At 38.1% G+C, this 17025-nt stretch overlaps 1 protein-coding gene across 2 annotated transcripts in view; it reads left to right on the forward strand.

The window, feature by feature from the left end:
• LOC106063205 (uncharacterized) overlaps positions 1 to 17025 on the forward strand; it is a 124038-nt gene that overhangs the window by 38066 nt on the left and 68947 nt on the right. The window contains exon 2 of one of the 2 annotated variants that reach the window (XM_056004862.1): positions 1550 to 1728. The exons of the other annotated variant lie outside the window; for it this stretch is intronic. The gene's annotated coding sequence lies outside the window, so the exon portion shown is untranslated. The remainder of the gene's footprint in view (positions 1 to 1549; positions 1729 to 17025) is intronic. 2 annotated transcript variants of the gene reach the window in all.

The raw sequence follows: 17025 nt of genomic DNA on the forward strand, positions 1-17025 counted from the left end.
CCAGATTCATGAGTTTTAATAACGATGTGTGCCTCTTGACTCTATCATAAGCCTGCTTTAGATCTAGAAACACTGCCACTGTCGATTCGCCCTTGTGTCTTACCGTACCTCTTTGAAAACCGCCAGCTACTGACTGCATAAACACCCTCGCTTGATCCATGTTAGCGGTGGCTTTGGTCAACCAATTAGCAAGCCATACTTTTAACTCAGGATTAATGTTCAACAAATGAATTGTTAAAGACTTCCTTGTCCATAGCCTACAAGCTGCTGCAATCGTTCACATGGTCACTTATTGTCTTCACTAATTGCAATGTGATATTCGAAAGGATGAAGTCGAAGCGGACTATTTACTAGTTTAATAAATTACAAAATTGAGTGTTTGAATATGCGCGCACACTTGTTCATCGAGGTGGTCGTGGTAGTGAGTGGTAAAGCACTTGGCTTCCAACCGTGAGATCTTGGGTTCAAATCGGGTTTCGGTCCGTTTTACAAAGTCCTGAGTCATCTCAACAAGGGGTGGCTGACAACTGTTGTGGGAAGTCAAGACAGCTGATCGTTGTGCTGACCACATGAGACCCTCGTTAACCGTGGAAGAATATTGTGCCAAAGGAAAAATGGCTGGTTTCTCTATCACCAGAGCCAATGCCAAATTTACCTGCTTCGTACATGGACGGCTATTTCTCTATAGAATGAGGCTAACAACTAAGGATGCTACTTCTAAATTCGCCTGGGTAACTTTCACCGATACGTCGTCACCGACTCAGTAGTCGAAGGAGAAACAAAGTCGCAATTTCAATTTTCGATAACCGTATTTTCGCTCATATACCCCCCCTCCCCCGGGGGAGGGGAACACGCGTATACCCCGCACCACGCGTATACCCCGCATAAATTACACAATAAGTAGAAACAAAATCGTAAACCCGCACCCTTATTTACCCCGCATGTGTGACTTATCGTTAACTACTGGTACATAAAGTTGTTGCTTATCATGGTATATTTACAGATTCTCTGCAATATTGCTTATCATGGTATAGTTAAAGATTCTCTGCCGCATGGGTAGACCTACTATTTGTTTTCTTGAAGTTTATCATGAGATGTTGATAAAGCTTTAAAATGTACATTTTACAACCACACAGCGAACTTTAGGAGGTATAAAGACCCACATGTATGTCCTTAGTTTCCGTTATGCTATGTTTATGAGTAAAATAAATTTTATAAACCCCGCACAACTGTCATTTGTTTATAGAAACTTGTATAACACGAGTTTTATATGCGCGAAAATACTGTAGCTTTTCATTTTCCCAAGTAAAGCTTGTATCCAGGGGTATATTTGGGAAGCGTTTTAAATTTGGCCCTGGTAAACAAATTGCGTTTTATAGATTTGCATCACACCCTACCTGCCCTTATAATATTTAAATTTGATAAGACATCAAAAACTGCAGACATGGAATTGTGGGTTTTACGTAACTGTTTTGTATTTCTACGAAAAGTGAAGCTGTAGACTATATAAAATCTTAATTTGTAACTATAGAATATATGTACTCTATAGGATACTACCCTGAAAAGAAAATCTAAGAAAGTCACAACCGAAGGACAATGGTTTTGCCTGCGCTAATTTTGGCAAAATATGTAGGTCGCAGCTGGGGCAACGTAGCCATGGGATATACTGCATACCTCATTAATCTTCGGACTCGAAGACAAGCCTTATTGTGATACTAGCCTATTGATGTAAGTACGTAAATCTGTTACCGATTCATGCGAGAATGATCACACGAATGCAAACATTATAGGACTTTACGAAAATATAGGCATATGCTTGTTATTGTTCGTTAATTGCAAAGTGTGTATAAGGGATTGAAACTCACCAGAAACACGGTATTGGTGTACAGGTTTTTAAATTATTACGGAATATGTGTTAGACTAGCATTACACTGTCATGCCTGTAAGTGATCTTTTATAAAGGGCAATGATTACCTTTTTATGGGAAAATATTATTTTAAAATTTAACAGGTTGGGGTTCAAACCCCCCCCCCCCCCAAAATGAAATCCCCCTCCCAGCAGGGGGTTGGGTGTCGGAATTTAGTGACTGATTTTTGCTTTGATTTTATTTATTTCAGGTGAGATTTTAATACTAAACCATCACTTGCCCCAGCACAGCCAAAGGGATTTTTGAGTTTAAAACCCCCTACCATGGGGGTTTTGCAATTTAATCCCCCTCTTCTATAAAACAAAAAAAAAAAATACAAACGACAATCCCCAAGTAAGATTTTGATTTCAAACCCCCCTCCAAAATTTACGATAAGCCCCCCTCTTCAATATAAAAAAAGTAAATTACAAACTCAAAATGCTATGAGCGTAGCCAAAGGGGGTTTTGAGTTTAAACCCCCCTTCATAGGGGTTTGATGCTAAAAAATACCTTTCAATATAAATAAAAAACAAATTGCACACTAAAATTCTATGATTGTAGCCAAGCCAATGGCTTTTTTTAAAGTTTAAAACCCCTCCAGATTGTTTTGAGTTTAAAATCCCCCTACAGAGAGATTTGAGGTTGAAAACCACTCTCTTCAATATTATTCTAAAGCAAACTACAGTCACCAAATTCTATGACCGTAGCTAAATGGGGTTTTGAATTTGTTAAAAACAACTCCAGAGATTTTTAGTTTAAAACCTAATTCCAAGAGCGTAGCCAAGAGATATTACAAATTTCTACCAGTGGCTGGGCTCCATTAATAAAGTGCAGTGAATAGTCATCTGCCGAAATTGAAAAACACTAAATGTGGCTCAACAAAGATGGCTAAGACAGATTTTAGGAGTCAGTCCTAGAGATCGGGTCTAAATCAAGGAAATCCTATGCCGAACTGGGAGTCGACCCCTTAGTAAGGTTGCAAAAGAGCGTCGCATGAAATTTGCGGGACATGTTCTTCGACAAAATGAACTACGCATAATAAGAGTTGCGATGACATCCTAGTACAACTTGGTGCCACACTTTCATGGAGGTCCTTAGAGCAGAAAAGAAGAGGCTTCAGACATTGCCAGTGACAGATTTTTGTGGAAACACTTTGCCACCAAATGCGCCGAACGGCGCGGGAATGTCTACGTCAGTAAGAATAGTACATTAGGTTTTTAAAATAAAACTTTTCAATAGTTGCATAATGCACTGCAGATACCTCATTATATGCATTTTGTTGGCTTTCAATACCGGAAATAGTGCTTAGCGGCGGGGCTCAGCGCTCCCACAGACCCCCTTGCTGGCAAGGGCGTGGAGTCTACAACTTTTCGACTAACGCCAGGAAGAACATATTCTAGGGCATAATAAACGTCTTCCAAAAGAATGAAGGGTCTGAGTGTATAAAGATTAATTATGTAAACACACACACACACATACATATATATATGCAAAACAATCTTCTTTCTTTAACTTTGAGGCCTGCAAAACAATCTTCTTTCTTTAACTTTGAGGCCTGCAAAACAATCTTCTTTCTTTAACTTTGAGGCCTGCAAAACAATCTTCTTTCTTTGACTTTGATGCCTGCAAAACAATCTTCTTTCTTTAACTTTGAGGCCTGCAAAACAATCTTCTTTCTTTAACTTTGATGCCTGCAAAACAATCTTCTTTCTTTGACTTTGAGGCCTGCAAAACAATCTTCTTTCTTTAACTTTGAGGCCTGCAAAACAATGTTCTTTCTTTGACTTTGAGGCCTGCAAAACAATGTTCTTTCTTTAACTTTGAGGCCTGCAAAACAATCTTCTTTCTTTAACTTTGAGGCCTGCAAAACAATCTTCTTTCTTTGACTTTGAGGCCTGCAAAACAATCTTCTTTCTTTAACTATGAGGCCTGCAAAACAATCTTCTTTCTTTGACTTTGATGCCTGCAAAACAATGTTCTTTCTTTGACTTTGAGGACTGCAAAACAATCTTCTTTCTTTAACTTTGAGGCCTGCAAAACAATCTTCTTTCTTTGACTTTGAGGACTGCAAAACAATCTTCTTTCTTTGACTTTGAGGCCTGCAAAACAATCTTCTTTCTTTAACTTTGAGGCCTGCAAAACAATCTTCTTTCTTTGACTTTGAGGCCTGCAAAACAATCTTCTTTCTTTAACTTTGAGGCCTGCAAAACAATGTTCTTTCTTTAACTTTGAGGCCTGCAAAACAATCTTCTTTCTTTGACTTTGATGTCTTCTAAACAATCTTCTTTCTTTGACTTTGAGGCCTGCAAAACATACTAATACTCCTTTTTCCCTTCTGCTATTAGAGCAGTGAAAGGGTTGCCTGAGCTAGCCAGGAAAACCAGTGACCTGGAAGAATTTAAGTCGCTGATAAACATGCATGGGTAGAGTGACCTAGGGACACGCGTAGGACGTAATCCTATTCTTTTTGAAGTAACGTCTGTATTTTATAAGACAAGATAAGAAAATGGGATTGTAATAATATAAATAAATCAAAATATATTATTTTATATTCATTATTAGAATTTCTTACTGAACGGAATGTAAAGAATGTGTAAAAGTTCGTATCTTAAATCGAATGTCTAAGTGTATTGATACATACTGTTTGATTTGTGTCGCACTCAGCCTACAGGAGTTGTGCCCACCCATACCTAGCTACGCTACTGTAACTAAAGAGTTATAATTTAGATCATAAATGCAGTAGAAATAGAAACCTTATGTTTATTTTTTTTTATTGTATACTATTGCATGCACACCAAGATACTGTGTTACTAGGAAGTGATTGGACATTTGGGGCACTAAACTCTATTCCGTAAGTGACACGACTGTCTCTAAAGGACTTATAACTAAGATGATACCTATCTATTTTTTTTTCAGCATTAAACTTGAATTTCAGTAAACTACCAAACATACATTTTACAAATATTTTTCTTTTTTCAAACAATTCAAACGACGACTTTTAAAAACTGGTAGAAAATAGTCGCAGCTCTGTCTTGCTATTATATATGTGAAGTGGAGCTCAAGCTTTCCATAACCTAACCTTTAAGTTCCAATGTATAGGGCACTTTGAAATCGCATCCAGATGTTTGTTGGACAAGCCACATGTAGTGTCCCCTGTGTCATGACTCTTTTGCATTGACTTCTTAAGATTAGAGCTTTTATAAGACTTTGCATTGTTACTGCTCGGCTCATTGGTTTGTAGCTCCTTAACTGCCAGTAGAACTAAACCAATGTAGTCTTTGTAAACACCAAGGGAATAAATGCTTTTGTTAAATAGTCAATGATAAGGTGAAATGTAGTGCAAGACAAAAGCAACAATTATTTCTCCAGTAAGCAATGTCATTGTGTCGTCGATGGACAACAAAACTGCATGGAGATCTAAATGTGGGCCTGGTTATCTAAACCCTCATCTTGAGCATGAGAACGCCTCATAAGAAAGTTTTTGTTGTTTATGTTGAGTAAAGAAACTTATAATTGTATAAGTCAACGACTTTAACGAGGGTCCGTTGAGTACTTACTGGGGTGGGGGTGGGGGGTCACAATTCACAGGCTGAGAAGCTCTGCTACGACAACCATTAATCAATGTAATTAAAATGAACGTCTCATGGAATGTGTTACAGTATGACGCAGCGCTAAGGAATTTTAATGAAATAGTTGTCATTTAACTTTTTTCTGTGTGTGATTGTTTTTATATATTATATTGAGCTTATAGGTTTTAATCATCGAACAATTTTTTTTACTGACAAAAAAAACAAGGTCGTAATGAATTTAGTGGCATTAAGGGTTAAGTTAAAATCTCGTAGGGTAGTGGCTCTTATAGTAAAGGAAATGTCTCTAGGAGTGAAGGAAATGTCTCTTGGAGTGAAGGAAATGTCTCTTGGAGTGAAGGAAATGTCTCTTGGAGTGAAGGAAATGTCTCTAGGAGTGAAGGAAATGTCTCTTGGAGTGAAGGAAATGTCTCTAGGAGTGAAGGAAATGTCTCTTGGGGTGAAGGAAATGTCTCTTGGAGTGAAGGAAATGTCTCTAGGAGTGAAGGAAATGTCTCTTGGAGTGAAGGAAATGTCTCTTGGAGTGAAGGAAATGTCTCTTGGGGTGAAGGAAATGTCTCTTGGTGTAAAGTTAATGGCACTGAGAGGGAAGGCAATAGCTCACATTGTAAAGTATTGTTAAGAAGTTTGAGAACCATAAAACATAAATAACAACCATCACCACACATCATTATTACCACACACACACACACATACACACACACACCTCCCTACCTGGTTCTTTTGATTACAAAGCTTATATCAACTCACTGTCTGTCTGTCTGTCTGTCTGTCTGTCCGGTACAAAGTTTAAACACGTAATTTCTTTCACTTACAGTTCTGGGATCAAAATGAAACTTTGCACAATTATTCATTGCTCTTAACAAAACATTGAAGTAATCAATACATTAATCAATTAGTTATCAATTGGTATCAAAAAAAAATTACAGTACTTCATTACTAATTGTATATCTTGTTGTTGTTGTTTTTGATTCGTGTTATATTAGGTACATTCAATAACTGTGCCAAAGTTTCAACTTGATTCAAGAATGGGTTTGGGAAAAAATAACGTGTTCAAATTTTTTACCATAAAGACAGAGTATGCTGATATAAGCTTTGTACAAAATATTTTCACTCTAGGTCCCTCGAAACTTCGACATCCACGTTTCATATTAATTTCCCCCCCCCCCCCCCAGACTCTAGTCTGCAGCGTCAACATTTGGCCTGGTACGGTGTGAAGAGTTAGCTAACCTGCCATTCCTTTATCGACGTAAAAACAAAAAAGCGACAATCTACCAATCAGACAGTAGGAACGCATAAAATGTAAATTGGATTCTAGTGTGTGTTGGACTATGTCCTACTGAAATGAACCAGTTGGTCGGGAACTTGCCTACACGGGATCTCAATGAAATCAAGTCGCCATTGACAAACGAACTCGTACCTGTGCAGAAAACAGGTCGTGAAAATGAAGCTTACAGCTCCACAAAGCCCTAGTGCGTAGCGGTTCTCAAATGGTTTCGCCCTTAGTGTACCTTATATACTATCGTTTCGCATGCTTTACTGCTCCTCATCTTTTCCCAGGCAAATTTATTATATAATAATTATTAGGACCTAATGGATCACTATGCAGAAGAGGTCCAGTGTGTTCGCAGGATGTAGCGAGGGCAGTATACAGGGCTTGGTGGTTGACCAGTGGTTAACAGTTTAACTAAGTTTATAGATTGGGGCTAGCTGGTCATTCAACTTACTATTCAATTATTGAACAATAGTCGTACTCTCTCTCTCTTTCTGTATTAGTGCCTGCTTTGTGTGTGTGTGTGTGCGTGTGTGTGTGCGTATGTGTGTGTGTCTTGTGCACATATGTTGTGTGTGTGTGTGTGTTTGTTGGTTAGCGCCAAAGTCATGAACTCTATCGTTTTATTTAGCAGACGATTTGTCTGTTTGTATTCATGGACACGAAACTTTACCGAGAAAGGGTGACGAATCGGTCTTCTCCTGGCCCCTGAAAATAGCACAGGGGCGTAATCAAATCGTAGACATAAAATGATATCAATGAAGACCCTTTCAATCCTGGAAAATACAATAACTATAAACTTATTTTCATTCATATTGACATCACGGATTGAAGTCTAAAAAGTCTAATCGCATCCAGAGCGGCATTCATTCGCACAAAACTGACAACATCCTTAATGGTTGAAATCCTGAAAGGAATCCAATAAAGCCAGTGGCGTGCCCGAGAATATGTGTCGCAAGGAGCAGGGCCAGCCGTATGCCACTGTAACCTATGCGGCCGCAGTGGGCCCCGCTCTTTCATGGGCCCCGCGCTAATTCTAGGTGTAAATTTTAAAAATTAAACCATTATCCTATAATAACAGGGTTTCAGTGGCCTCCTGATTTTCTAGGACCTACTGGAAATCTCCTGAAATTATTAAAATCTTCTGAAAATTCTTAGAAATCTCCTGAAATTATTAAAATCTTCTGAAAATTCTTAGAAATCTCCTGAAATTATTAAAATCTTCTGAAAATTCTTAGAAATCTCCTGAAATTATTAAAATCTTCTGAAAATTCTTAGAAATCTCCTGAAAAATTGATAAAATTGTCATTTTGGTGTGCCAATCCCACGCGCGATTTAAAAAAAAAACGTCAATGTCAACTTTCCTTTAATAAAAATGTATTACAAAGACGACTGCTTTTTCTATTTTTAGTACAAAATCCTAATTTTGACATTACGCTTATTCTCGCCCAGACTGGGCCCGCACAATCCGTTTCGCATAGGGCCCCGCAATAGTTATGACTGACCCTGGCAGGGAGAAGGCTAAAAATTTCGGAACGGACTATTACATCGTAGTGAACAGACCCCAATGATACGTACTGCGTCCAAATTTGATGCTTGATGCCGACACTGTGGGAAGTTGGAAGAGCTGCAGGGAGAGGTATCTGTAGCATCACTCGACCCCTTCCTGTTGTGCTGCCATCAGATTTGAGGCAACATACTTGAGAGTCTGCACAGTGGTGTAGAGTTGATATGTATCCCCAGACTGCCAATCCATTATTACTTCACACTTCATACACGTTTGAATAAAAGCATTACATCTTCTTTTATAAATACGGTTTACGGTTCATATCTTGTTTCATGTGACTCTATAGACCCATTATGTAGAGACACTCCCGTCCACTTACAACGCATGTAAAAGTGGTAGTTGTTTTGGTGGTAGAGGAACTAGCAGACACACACTCTAAAACAGAGTCCTAAACATTGTCGATACGTATACCCTTCAGAAAGATATCTCCCGCGAAGAACTCCTTCGTATTCCTACAATGTACAGCCATCAAACGTGAGATGCTCATCTACGGCGTTCAACTGCCCGTGAGGAATCACGCTTGGATCGTACACGAGTTAACTTGCCTGTTCTGTCTTCCTCGATATGTCAATGTACATGGAACCGCAGAACCCCACTGGATGTTATATTTTCTTTTCCTTTTCGCGCATTAGTTTATTTTTATGGACTTACCCACGAGGGTTGCCACGATCAGACCGGGAAAAGACCACTCTCGTTAAGAGAGTCCCGACAACATAAAGTATCTATGCTGGATATCCACGTGGTGGCTTGAACTTAACACAAACCTGTCTACTTGCGTGTCTGAACTTTCGTAATGTAATGGACCAGTAAATCCAACCATGAAAGTAGGTCAAATTATGAATATTTTTTTCTTTTAATTTCTAGTAGGTTATATGATACTCTCGACTTATCGTAACAAGATATTAATAATGTGTAAAAATAATAATGTTTAAAAACGTGATAAGAACATTTTTTTCATTAAATGGCCCAACGCCCTCGTCTAAGAGACTATTTGTTTTCAACTAAATGTCTAAGGCAGGGGTGGGCAACCTTTTCTTCAACCGAGGGCCGCTTTAATAAAATTTGGGGACCAGGCGGGCCGCATATATATATGAGGAATTAAAACAAGAGTTAGCAACTTTGCTATTGTCCATTTACATCTATGATTTCAACACAAATGTATAGTAGTACTTAATATGAAGTATATAACTGTTTACTCTCGTGCATAATGTTCCAGAACCATGGAACTAGCTTACTAGTTGTTGCTTTTCTTGCGACTACTGTCAAATTAACTTCAATAAGCATCGACCTGTTCTAACACTTGATAATTTTCAAATAAAAAGAAAAGCTTTTACAAAGATGAATGTGGTTGCTTAAAATGTGAAAGTTTTAAGTTTCTTAAAGTGTGGATATACAGCTTCTGTCACCCTTAAAACTCCCGCGAAGGAACTGACTATAACTTCTCTTTTGCTTGGAGGTATGTCATCTGGAGCTGAGTCAGCTTCTGCATTAAATGGTGAACTGAGGCTATTGACAACTGGTTTCAAGTTCTTGACGTCATAAAATTTGTTTTAAAATTCCACAATCAAGGAATCCAAATAAGTCTTGTACTTTTCAACCATTTCACTAGAAATAGTTTCACCTTTCAGCTAAGGTAAAATGATAAAGCCCTAATTTCTCTTGCTGGCCTCAAAAAATGTAATAGCTTTGTTTTAAAAGATTTAAGATGCACATACATTTCATGTGCAGACAACAAATTGCAATACTGTCGATGATAAACATGAAGTCTGTCTTCAACTCTTCATTAGAAATATTAGTAACAAAGTCACAGTCAATGTCCATCTAAGAACCTAACATTTTCTTCCTTGAGATTCCATATTGATCTAATGATTGGCCAGCGAATACTACTGTGTTATCGAATATCAGAATGTTTTAATTCCAAATCTTCACTTATTTTTCGGAACTGCCAGTCGGGGCCGACCTTGGATACTTGGAGGCCATAGGCGAATTGAATTTGGTGGCCCCGAATAAAATGTAAACATACAAAATAAAGAAAAAAAAGCTTAAATTAAGCAATTTATTAAAGACCTAGTGTACTTCAAACAATTTCCTTCTCTATTAATAAAAGCGTATTTCCTTAGCGAGGTCCCCAACAATCACGGACCTTAAAAGCAGCATACTTTGACTCTGCCTAGGGACGGCCCTGGGGACGGACGGCCCTGTGCATAATACACTATTTTAATTTACCCTACCGCATTACTTTTGAATTCATTGTACTTTTTCGTAAACTTTCCAGTTACTAGTTTATGGTTAGGATATTTTCTGTATTTTATTAAAGGGTTGTTTTTCTCAGTCAAAGCTCCATCAGTTGTTACCCTTGCCATCTTGTACAAGCCAACCCAACTCTTTCAACACAGTTCTTCATAGCATTGAATAAATACTGGCCTGGGATTATGTCTTCTATTGAATTTATCGAAATATTGCTATTGAATATAATGTTCGTTTACTTTAAACTTCTTATAAGGAAGTTTAGAGACAATGTTTCTTTAGCCTCTTCATTATAAGTAACAATCAAAAGTTTCAATAATTTCTAAAGATATTTAAAATGATTTATTTTTAATATATTTGCAATTTTATATGTGTAATGTGTGGGCACACTTGATTTATTTAGGTTTTCGCGGGCCGCATAAAACACTTCGGAGGGCCGCATGTGGCCCGCGTACCGTAATTTGCACACTCCTGGTCTAAGGCATAATGATAAAATATGTTTTCTTTCTTCAAAGATAAACAAATTGTTTCTTCCAACTATATAGAAAATACGATACATAAAAGATAGAAGCTACAACAAATGTGTTCATAATTATAAGAAGAGATAGTCTTCATTTATCTTGGACGAAATTTATATTACAGTTGTGCATTACACAGAACATTACATTTTCAGCGCAAATCAATAGTACACAAAATATACGTTCATATGGTGGTAATAACCTGTTTTTACAAAGCTTATATCAACTCGCTCTGTCTGGTGTAAAACTTGTACACGTAATTTCTCCCACACCCGAGCTCAGATCAAGCTGAAGTTTCGCACACTTATTTCTTTTACCCGACATCACAAGAATCAATTTTAAGAAATCCAATTAGTAAATAAACTATTGGTAATGAATTATTTTACTTGGTATAGAACAAGGGAAAGAAATTGTGCTTTACTTTTGTGATCAAATAAGTTGAAGTAGCCCCCCTTTTAATATTGTGTAGGTCGCCACTTTGAAGTTTGAAGCTAACAATAGATAACTATAAACCTTCTATTTTCATGAGCGATTCGCTGGCACAGTGTTTAGTCTGTTAGCTTAGGAAGCCTGAGCCCTCGAGTTCGAATTCATGTCTTAAAACGTTTTAATTGTTTGTTTTTTTGTAAATGAATTTAAAAAGTGATCACGGTAACATCTACACCGATACCATCCCCATCCCTTTCCCAACTGGTCTAGACATTAATAGGATCTTAGCGTAGTGAAAAAGTTAAAAGCATGAAATTTCGCCTAAAAATAAATTGGTAAAAATATTTCTAATCGCACAGACTTATTATTGTTAATGTATATCTATTTCAAATTAAATGACTGATCCTAACTAACTGATACAATTACACTTAATAAGCTTTCTTGTTGTTGTTTTTTAATAGTATTTTTCATATATTCCTGTTATACATAGGAAGAAATAAACTGTGTATACATAATTTAGCCATTAATTGTTTATATATAATTAAATGATAATGTAGTCATTCTGTTTATACCTTATGTTGCAATAAACTGGTTTTACATAACATTAATAAGACGTCTTTGAGTCCGAAGTTTAATGAGGAGTGCAGTATTCCATGTGGCTACTCAGCTACCGGTTACACATAGTGTAGCACTAAACTGCTAATACATAATGCAAATATTAACAAAATCGAATTCTAAGACAATATAACAATCGTCACTCACTGTCAATGGGGAATCGATTATAATGTAGTTTGAATAGTACAGCGGGCAGAATGTCAATCTTTACTCACACAGTCTAGTTTGAATAGTACAGCGGGCAGAATGTCAATCTTTACTCACACAGTCTAGTTTGAATAGTACAGCGGGCAGAATGTCAATCTTTACTCACACAGTCTAGTTTGAATAGTACAGCGGGCAGAATGTCAATCTTTACTCACACAGTCTAGTTTGAATAGTACAGCGGGCAGAATGTCAATCTTTACTCACACAGTCTAGTTTGAATAGTACAGCGGGCAGAATGTCAATCTTTACTCACACAGTCTAGTTTGAATAGTACAGCGGGCAGAATGTCAATCTTTACTCACACAGTCTAGTTTGAATAGTACAGCGGGCAGAATGTCAATCTTTACTCACACAGTCAAGTTTGAATAGTACAGCGGGCAGAATGTCAATCTTTACTCACACAGTCTAGTTTGAATAGTACAGCGGGCAGAATGTCAATCTTTACTCACACAGTCTAGTTTGAATAGTACAGCGGGCAGAATGTCAATCTTTACTCACACAGTCTAGTTTGAATAGTACAGCGGGCAGAATGTCAATCTTTACTCACACAGTCAAGTTTGAATAGTACAGCGGGCAGAATGTCAATCTTTACTCACACAGTCTAGTTTGAATAGTACAGCGGGCAGAATGTCAATCTTTACTCACACAGTCTAGTTTGAATAGTACAGCGGGCAGAATGTCAATCTTTACTCACACAGTCTAGTTTGAATAGTACAGCGGGCAGAATGTGAATCTTTACTCACACATTCTAGTTTGAAAAGTACAGCGGGCAGAATGTCAATCTTTATTCACACATTCTAGTTTGAATAGTACAGCGGGCAGAATGTCAATCTTTACTCACACAGTCTAGTTTGAATAGTACAGCGGGCAGAATGTGAATCTTTACTCACACAGTCTAGTTTGAATAGTACAGCGGGCAGAATGTCAATCTTTACTCACACAGTCTAGTTTGAATAGTACAGCGGGCAGAATGTGAATCTTTACTCACACAGTCTAGTTTGAATAGTACAGCGGGCAGAATGTCAATCTTTACTCACACAGTCTAGTTTGAATAGTACAGCGGGCAGAATGTCAATCTTTACTCACACAGTCTAGTTTGAATAGTACAGCGGGCAGAATGTCAATCTTTACTCACACAGTCTAGTTTGAATAGTACAGCGGGCAGAATGTCAATCTTTACTCACACAGTCTAGTTTGAATAGTACAGCGGGCAGAATGTCAATCTTTACTCACACAGTCAAGTTTGAATAGTACAGCGGGCAGAATGTGAATCTTTACTCACACAGTCTAGTTTGAAAAGTACAGCGGGCAGAATGTGAATCTTTACTCACACAGTCAAGTTTGAATAGTACAGCGGGCAGAATGTCAATCTTTACTCACACAGTCTAGTTTGAATAGTACAGCGGGCAGAATGTCAATCTTTACTCACACAGTCAAGTTTGAATAGTACAGCGGGCAGAATGTCAATCTTTACTCGCACAGTCTAGTTTGAATAGTACAGCGGGCAGAATGTCAATCTTTACTCACACAGTCTAGTTTGAATAGTACAGCGGGCAGAATGTCAATCTTTACTCACACAGTTAAGTTTGAATAGTACAGCGGGCAGAATGTCAATCTCTACTCACACAGTCTAGTTTGAATAGTACAGCGGGCAGAATGTCAATCTTTACTCACACAGTCTAGTTTGAATAGTACAGCGGGCAGAATGTCAATCTTTACTCACACAGTCTAGTTTGAATAATACAGCGGGCAGAATGTCAATCTTTACTCACACAGTCTAGTTTGAATAATACAGCGGGCAGAATGTCAATCTTTACTCACACAGTCTAGTTTGAATAGTACAGCGGGCAGAATGTCAATCTTTACTCACACAGTCTAGTTTGAATAGTACAGCGGGCAGAATGTCAATCTTTACTCACACAGTCAAGTTTGAATAGTACAGCGGGCAGAATGTCAATCTTTACTCACACAGTATAGTTTGAATAGTACAGCGGGCAGAATGTCAATCTTTACTCACACAGTCTAGTTTGAATAGTACAGCGGGCAGAATGTCAATCTTTACTCACACAGTCTAGTTTGAATAGTACAGCGGGCAGAATGTCAATCTTTACTCACACAGTCTAGTTTGAATAATACAGCAGGCAGAATGTCAATCTTTACTCACACAGTCAAGTTTGAATAGTACAGCGGGCAGAATGTCAATCTTTACTCACACAGTCTAGTTTGAATAGTACAGCGGGCAGAATGTCAATCTTTACTCACACAGTCTAGTTTAAATAGTACAGCAGGCAGAATGTCAATCTTTACTCACACAGTCTAGTTTGAATAATACAGCAGGCAGAATGTCAATCTTTACTCACACAGTCTAGTTTGAATAGTACAGCAGGCAGAATGTCAATCTTTACTCACACAGTCTAGTTTGAATAATACAGCAGGCAGAATGTCAATCTTTACTCACACAGTCAAGTTTGAATAGTACAGCGGGCAGAATGTCAATCTTTACTCACACAGTCTAGTTTGAATAGTACAGCGGGCAGAATGTCAATCTTTACTCACACAGTTAAGTTTGAATAGTACAGCGGGCAGAATGTCAATCTTTACTCACACAGTATAGTTTGAATAGTACAGCGGGCAGAATGTCAATCTTTACTCACACAGTCTAGTTTGAATAGTACAGCGGGCAGAATGTCAATCTTTACTCACACAGTCTAGTTTGAATACTATAGCGGGCAGAATGTCAATCTTTACTCACACAGTCTAGTTTTGAATAGTACAGCGGGCAGAATGTCAATCTTTACTCACACAGTCTAGTTTGAATAATACAGCAGGCAGAATGTCAATCTTTACTCACACAGTCAAGTTTGAATAGTACAGCGGGCAGAATGTCAATCTTTACTCACACAGTCTAGTTTGAATAGTACAGCGGCAGAATGTCAATCTTTACTCACACAGTCTAGTTTGAATAGTACAGCAGGCAGAATGTCAATCTTTACTCACACAGTCTAGTTTGAATAATACAGCAGGCAGAATGTCAATCTTTACTCACACAGTCTAGTTTGAATAGTACAGCAGGCAGAATGTCAATCTTTACTCACACAGTCTAGTTTGAATAATACAGCAGGCAGAATGTCAATCTTTACTCACACAGTCAAGTTTGAATAGTACAGCGGGCAGAATGTGAATCTTTACTCACACAGTCTAGTTTGAATAGTACAGCGGGCAGAATGTCAATCTTTACTCACACAGTCTAGTTTGAATAGTACAGCGGGCAGAATGTCAATCTTTACTCACACAGTTAAGTTTGAATAGTACAGCGGGCAGAATGTCAATCTTTACTCGCACAGTCTAGTTTGAATAGTACAGCGGGCAGAATGTCAATCTTTACTCACACAGTCTAGTTTGAATAGTACAGCGGGCAGAATGTCAATCTTTACTCACACAGTCTAGTTTGAATAGTACAGCGGGCAGAATGTCAATCTTTACTCACACAGTTAAGTTTGAATAGTACAGCGGGCAGAATGTCAATCTTTACTCACACAGTCTAGTTTGAATAGTACAGCGGGCAGAATGTCAATCTTTACTCACACAGTCTAGTTTGAATAATACAGCGGGCAGAATGTCAATCTTTACTCACACAGTCTAGTTTGAATAGTACAGCGGGCAGAATGTCAATCTTTACTCATACAGTCTAGTTTGAATAGTACAGCGGGCAGAATGTGAATCTTTACTCACACAGTCAAGTTTGAATAGTACAGCGGGCAGAATGTCAATCTTTACTCACACAGTCTAGTTTGAAAAGTACAGCGGGCAGAATGTCAATCTTTACTCACACAGTCAAGTTTGAAAAGTACAGCGGGCAGAATGTCAATCTTTACTCACACAGTCAAGTTTGAATAGTACAGCGGGCAGAATGTGAATATTTACTCACACAGTCTAGTTTGAAAAGTACAGCGGGCAGAATGTGAATCTTTACTCACACAGTCAAGTTTGAATAGTACAGCGGGCAGAATGTCAATCTTTACTCACACAGTCTAGTTTGAAAAGTACAGCGGGCAGAATGTGAATCTTTACTCACACAGTCAAGTTTGAATAGTACAGCGGGCAGAATGTCAATCTTTACTCACACAGTCTAGTTTGAATAGTACAGCGGGCAGAATGTCAATCTTTACTCACACAGTCAAGTTTGAATAGTACAGCGGGCAGAATGTCAATCTTTACTCACACAGTCTAGTTTGAATAGTACAGCGGGCAGAATGTCAATCTTTACTCACAAAGTCAAGTTTGAATAGTACAGCGGGCAGAATGTCAATCTTTACTCACACAGTCAAGTTTGAATAGTACAGCGGGCAGAATGTCAGTCTTTACTCACACAGTCTAGTTTGAATAGTACAGCGGGCAGAATGTCAATCTTTACTCACACAGTTAAGTTTGAATAGTACAGCGGGCAGAATGTGAATCTTTACTCACACAGTCAAGTTTGAATAGTACAGCGGGCAGAATGTCAATCTTTACTCACACAGTCTAGTTTGAAAAGTACAGCGGGCAGAATGTGAATCTTTACTCACACAGTCAAGTTTGAATAGTACAGCGGGCAGAATGTCAATCTTTACTCACACAGTCTAGTTTGAATAGTACAGCGGGCAGAATGTCAATCTTTACTCACACAGTCAAGTTTG

This window comes from Biomphalaria glabrata, chromosome 11 (genome assembly GCF_947242115.1).
Source record: "Biomphalaria glabrata chromosome 11, xgBioGlab47.1, whole genome shotgun sequence".
In the NCBI taxonomy this organism is placed as follows: domain Eukaryota; kingdom Metazoa; phylum Mollusca; class Gastropoda; family Planorbidae; genus Biomphalaria; species Biomphalaria glabrata.